General features: G+C 45.1%; 1 long non-coding RNA gene across 1 annotated transcript; it reads left to right on the top strand.

The window, feature by feature from the left end:
- The first annotated feature begins 1,129 nt into the window (after positions 1-1,129).
- LOC115792702 (uncharacterized) lies at positions 1,130-1,829 on the top strand. Its single transcript, XR_004021062.1, has 3 exons — positions 1,130-1,145; positions 1,358-1,420; positions 1,727-1,829. It is a non-coding gene; the product is annotated as an uncharacterized LOC115792702 (long non-coding RNA).
- Positions 1,830-6,770: the final 4,941 nt, after the last annotated feature.

Here is a 6,770-nt window from a genome sequence, read left to right on the forward strand (position 1 = left end):
CTTGTCTTCTTCACAAAGACACCAAGCTTTTGCATATACTCCAAAGAGTTCAGGAACAGCAGCTGATTTAATTTGGGTATGCTTTTTCAGGCTTTTTTGGTGATTTTGGAGCAGCCAGTTAAAGGGTTAATTGATGCTTCAATCTTAAAAATGATCAATCAGTCTTTATTAGTTGGCTATGTACCACAGGCCTTCAAGGTGGCTGTAATTAAACCTCTACTTAAAAAGCCATCACTGACCCAGCTGTCTTAGCTAATTATAAGCCAATCTCCAACCTTCCTTTTCTCTCAAAGATCCTTGAAAGAGTAGTTGTAAACAGCTAACTGATCATCTGCAGAGGAACGGTTTATTTGAAGAGTTTCAGTCAGGTTTCAGAATTCATCACAGTACAGAAACAGCATTAGTGAAGGTTACCAATGATCTTCTTACAGCCTCTGACAGTGGACTCATCTCTGTTCTTGTCCTGTTGGACCTCAGTGCAGCTTTGATACTGTTGACCATAACATTTTATTACAGAGATTATAGCATACTATAGGTATTAAAGGTACTGCACTGCAGTGGTTTGAATCATATTTATCTAACAGACTCCAATTTGTTCATGTAAATGGGGAGTCTTCTTCACACACTAAGGTTAATTATGGAGTTCCACAGGGTTCTGTGCTAGGACCAATTTTATTTACATTATACACGCTTCCCTTAGGCAGTATTATTAGAAAGCACTGCATCAATTTTCATTGTTTTGCAGATGATACTCACCTTTATCTATCAATGAAGACAGATGACACACATCAATTAGTTAAACTGCAGGAATGTCTTAAAGACATTAAGGCCTGGATGACCTCTAATTTCCTGCTTCTAAATTCAGGTCAAACTGAAGTTCTTCTGCTCGGACCCACAAATCTTAGAAACATGGTGTCAAACCAGATACTTACTCTGGATGGCATTACTTTGGCCTCCAGTAACACTGTGAGAAATCTTGGAGTCATTTTTGACCAGGATTTTTCCTTCAATGTGTAACATAGTTAAAATGGTTTGTGTTAAATCCTGCTAAAATGCACCATCTGCTGGTCAAAAGTTATACTGCATTCACCCTTAGGAGCAAGGCATTGTGGGTAATCCTCAGAGTCATGAGGATCACTCATGAGGTAACATGTCTCTGCGATGTCTGACAAAGAAATATGATTGTCATGCTTATGGAGTATGTTTATGGTTTTCACTTGTGTATATTATTGAACTATGTTTACTGTAGGCCACGATCGTTCTGTTGTTCTGTCGTTATGGTCGTGCCTTAGAAGAATCTAGTTGTGTGAAAACGTGGGAAATTCCCGCGCAGTAACGCTATCGCTCCTCCTTGCAGAAGGAGCGCTTGTTTTGCTGACCAGAGACACCTTACCTCTGTGCTCATTTTGTGAAACTGCAGGTATGTTTTATCAAATAGCATTTTATCATTGTAGCAGATGGTTAATACTCAACTTTACTGAGTTTTATATATTCAGTTTTATATAAAAAAAGAGTTCATTTATTTTTGCATTGTTAAGTTATAAACTCTAAGAAAATGGCATCCAGTAAATAAAATGTCAGTTTATTTTATTTTCAGAACATTTACTTAATTGCTTTCTTTTTTTGAGAGGTTCGTTCCACTGAATTGATTGTAAGAGAAAAATATCCACTATACGGTCACTGTAATCTCCAATGTTTTTATTATTTTATTGTGGGTAATCCTCAGAGTCGCGAGGATCACTCATGAGAAGGAGCGCTTGTTTTGCTGACCAGAGACACCTTACCTCTGTGCTCATTTTGTGAAACTGCAGATGCAGATGGAGAATTAAAAACAACTGATGCCACAGCCTGAGCAGCTCTCGTGATTTATTCCTACACTCAGAGAGGACACCAGATACACATAGGTCACATTGGTGCCGTGACTCGTTCTCGACAACATCGGACCGGGCTGGTGTCTTCTCATCGCAGCATCGTTTGGAGCATCTCTTGTGTTTTGACTGTTGGGTGTACTTCAATTTTACATTTGTCTGTTATCATATTGTGTTAAGCCCATTGTAGTTCTTTTGATGTACTGCTAAATATGGATCTCAGTAACTGTGGTGATAACTTAAATGTGACCCCCCTTGGTATTGGTAGGGGTAGAGGGTTCACAGCTGTTCCTTTTTCATTGGGTGGCCATCGGGTGGGTAATAGGACAGCAGATAGTCCCTGTGGGCTTTTGTTTGACTCACAGCCATCAGAGGGCGCTACGGCGCCAGTTGGAAATCCTCCAATTACTGATGTAAGCCTAGTTGATCAAATGAGTTCTATTGTACAGCAGATTGGACAACAGCTGGCTGATAGCGTTATGTCACATCTTAATACACCTCACACCTCAAGTCCTGCAGCTGCTACGTATGCATGTCCTGGTGGGGCATATGAAACATAAGACATCCCTTCCAGTCAAGCTTTAGATCTTTCCCAGGTGCAGCTAGTAGCTCAGAGACAGATCAAAGACCCACCTATATTTCGAGGTGAGGGTTCGGACTCACTGACTGTTGATGAATGGGAGGAAGCCATGCAGAGTTACGTAAGGAAGAGCGGCATTCTCCCAGAAAATCAAGCTGAGGAGATTATGATGCACCTGAGAGGCAGAGCGAAGGATGTTGTAAAATTTGGTGTAAGGAATGGTGGTCTTGATGTCCAGCATAACCCACAAGCCAACTATGGCCTCTTACGCAAACATTTTAGCTCCTCCCACTGCTCGTCGGTGCCCCTGGCTGATTTTTATTTCACCCTACCAAGTGACGGAGAAGATCCATATGAGTATTGGCTAAGGCTAAACAGAGCCGCTGATGTTGTTGGTAACTGTCTTAAGGAGCAGGGGAAATCTTTTGACAATGCTGGTGTTGAAGTTGCACGCATGTTCATCAGACACTGCCCCTGCAGGGACCTGGCTCTTGTCTTTAAAACTAAGACATGTGTTAAATGGTCTGCTCGTGAAGTTCAAGAAGTGCTGGATGAGTATCACCTTGAAAAAGGGCTCAAGCGTTCTTCAGATAAGAGCAACAGTGTCCATGTACATAAGGCTGAGGTTAGCGCTAATGCTACTTTTTGTCCAGTCGGCCATGAGCAGAGACAGGTTGTGAATCAGGAGGGCTCTGCTATTGAGCGGTTGATCAGCATGCTTGAGAAATTGTTGCTTCAGGGCCCTGGCTATGCTCATGCTACTGTAGGGCGACAGAGTACCAAATTGCCAAAAATACCAGGCTTGAAGGACACACCATGCTCTGTATGCAGAGACAGCTCCCACTCTACACTGACTCACTGTCGAGAAAACAGATTGTGCTTCCTGTGTCACTTACCTGGCCATTCAAGGCGCAACTGCCCCAAAGGGAGGTGTTCTCCTTCCAACGGACAGCAGGGAAACTGAATGATCTGCGTGGAGGGGAGGACAGCGCAGATCAAGTGAATAGACCTCCCACCTTTGACTCGACAGATATTGATGATTATGAGGCTTTATTCTGCACTTACAGTGGCATGGTGCCACCACAGAAAACACTGATTGCACAGAGCCTGCATCGACTCTCAAAGACTGATAGCTTGTTCTACTCTGATGTGACTACTGATGGTGGACATGTTCTTAAGGCATTGGTGGACAGTGGATCTATGGCATGCACCGTAAGTGAGATGGCCGACAGAAAACTCTCACAGTCAATCCCTGATATTGAAAGGAAATCAGCTGAGGATTTTGTCATCATAGGGTGTGGGGGCCACTTTGTCACGCCTTCTGCTATGTATGACCTCACTGTATCAGTTTATGGCTTTAGAGTGATAATTCCTGTTCTGGTTGTCCCGGGCCAGACTGATGACATGATCCTGGGCAGCAATGCTATAAAGTGGCTTATTTCACAGTTAAAAGTGACTCTTGGTGCCCAGAATAGCCCGTCCACAGTGGGTGGTATTCAGAGTGACACTTTACCCCACTTGGCATTCTTGCTGTCTTATTCAGATAACTGTGATGTACATGCACTGCCTCCCAGCTTTGGCACTGCAAAACTCAAGAGACGCGTCACCCTGCAACCCATGTCTGAACATTTGGTGTGGGCTAAGCTGCCTGCACCTGACGCCTCAGTGGCAGGGAGTACTGTCATCATTGAGCCCACCCAGTCTCGGTCCAGACCTGTTCAGATTCTGGTGGGCAGAGTTGTAACCTCCTTGTGGGGGGATGGTTGGGTCCCTGTTAAAGTGGTGAATCCCTCTGAGAAGCCCCTCACTCTAAGAAGAAATACAAAGATTGCTGATGTGTCCCCCTGCCTTTCTGTACAGGACTTACCTGAACCAGTCCGTATTCAATCAAGTGCACAGTACACACAAGACTCACCGCCCACTCTGAGATCAGAGGCAGAAATGTCACAGACCCTCTGTGATTTGGGCCTACAGGACCTGGACCTTTTGTCTTGTGAAGTTTCCCTGGAATGGAAGGGCAAACTGCTGCGGATCATTGAACAGTATGAATCCATCTTTTCCCAGCACAAAATGGATTGTGGTGAGGCAGTAGACTTTGTCCACAGAATCTGCCTTGTAGATGACAAACCCTTCAGACTGCCATACAGACGGGTACCGCCATGCTATTATGAGAAACTTCGCACTGCCCTGAACGAGATGGAGGAGTCGGGGATAATTCGTAAGTCACAGAGTGAATTCTCATCTCCCCTTGTCTTGGTTGCTAAGCCAAATGGTGACTTGCGCATATGTAACGACTTCAGATGGCTGAATGCAAGGACAGTTAAAGATGCACACCCTTTGCCTCATCAGTCAGATGCACTTGCTGCACTTGGTGGAAATGTCTTCTTTTCCACATTGGACCTCACGTCGGGGTTCTACAATGTCAGACTCCATGAGGATGATAAAAAGTACACCGCGTTCTCTTCCCCATTTGGCCTTCATGAGTATAACAGGATGCCCCAAGGCCTGACAAATAGTCCTGCCACTTTTATGCGAATGATGATGTCCATTTTTGGTGATGAGAACTTCACAAGCCTGTTATTCTACCTGGATGACCTTATGGTCTATGCCCCATCTGAACAGGTGGCACTTGAACGTCTACAGATGGTCTTTTCACGCCTTGCTGCCAACAACCTGAAGCTCTCACCTAAGAAATGCCACTTCCTTCAGCGGTCTGTGAAGTTCCTGGGACACATCATATGTGGTGATGGTGTACAAATGGACCCAAGTAAAGTAGAGGCTATAGATAACGTGCAGGAAGCTGATCTGATGGAGTCTGACAGTGTGACACCTTGTGCTAGAAAAATCAGATCCTTCCTAGGAATGGTTCTCTATTACCATCACTTTATTGAACAGTGCTCTGCAAAAGCTAAACCGCTGTTTGATCTTGTGGCTGAGCCAGCTGCATCACATAAGAGGGGAAGGGGCCATAAGCCCAAATTTAAAAGAGGCCAAGTGAAACTGCCTCCAGCTGACTGGACTGATGAGTGTAGAGAAGCATTCAGGACTTTGAAACATGAACTTGTGCATAGTGTCACATTAGCCCATCCAGATTTTAATGCACCATTCATCCTTGCAGTCGATGCCTCTTTTGATGGCCTTGGAGCTGTCCTTTCTCAGTTGCCTCCAGATGGAAAAATTGCCAGACCAGTGGCTTTTGCCAGCAAGACACTCTCACGCGCTCAGTTAAATTACCCAGCGCATCGGTTGGAGTTTCTTGCTCTTAAATGGGCAATCTGTGACAAGTTCAGCCATTGGTTGAAGGGCCACCATTTCACAGTTTGGACAGATAATAACCCGTTAACATATATCTTGACTAAACCTAGGTTAGACGCATGTGAGCAACGATGGGTTTCAAGGCTTGCAGCATATAGTTTTGAGCTGAAGTATGACCCTGGCACGAAAAATGTCGTTGCTGATGCGTTAAGTAGGGAGCCATTTGTTCTGTCATGCATGGGCCACCGGCTGGTCACCGAGCCTTATGCTGCTTTGTTGAACCAGGTGGATGGTCTGGCGGACAGGAACGTGCAAGACGCATTTCGGTGTGCTGCCAACTGCCAGTTGGTTGTAGGTCAATCCGAGGGGGAGGCTACTGCCACCCTGCCTCTCTCTCAAGGTTCTCTCTCTTCCCAGGATGTCTCTGCTGTGTTGACTGCACATGACTCTGGCAGTATCAGCTGCATGAGAGGGGTTGGCCCTAATATGCCACAGCTAGCGAGTGTTGCTCAGCCTGATTCCATGCCGAAGAGTGAACTTGTTGACCTGCAAGAACAAGATGAGGTTTTGAGCAGGGTTTTCTTTTATGTCCAGCGACACAGAAGGCCCACCAGATGTGAACGCACTGATGAATCTCACAGTGTAGTGAAATTGCTGAGACATTGGCCCAGACTTTTGATTAAGGATGGACTTTTTGTATAAGGTGAAAAAGGACAGGCACCTGAACACACGGATTTACCAGTTTGTTGTCCCAGGCTCCCTGAAGGCTCAAGTTCTCCAGGGCCTTCATGATTCTGCAGGCCATCAGGGGCAAGCTCGCACTCTGTCCCTTGCCAGGCAAAGATTCTTTTGGATATGAATGGAGCAGGATATCATCAATCATGTGAAGAACTGCTTTCGTTGTGTGGTTGGAAAGACCCCAGAGCCAAACGACCGTGCACCTCTGGAGAACATTTGTACCACTGAACCGATGGAGCTAGTCTGCATTGACTTTTGGACTGCTGAACAGACTGACAAGAAGTGTGTTGATGTTTTGGTTGTCACGGACCACTTTTCCAAATTAGCGC

This window comes from Archocentrus centrarchus, chromosome 14 (genome assembly GCF_007364275.1).
Source record: "Archocentrus centrarchus isolate MPI-CPG fArcCen1 chromosome 14, fArcCen1, whole genome shotgun sequence".
Lineage (NCBI taxonomy): Eukaryota > Metazoa > Chordata > Actinopteri > Cichliformes > Cichlidae > Archocentrus > Archocentrus centrarchus.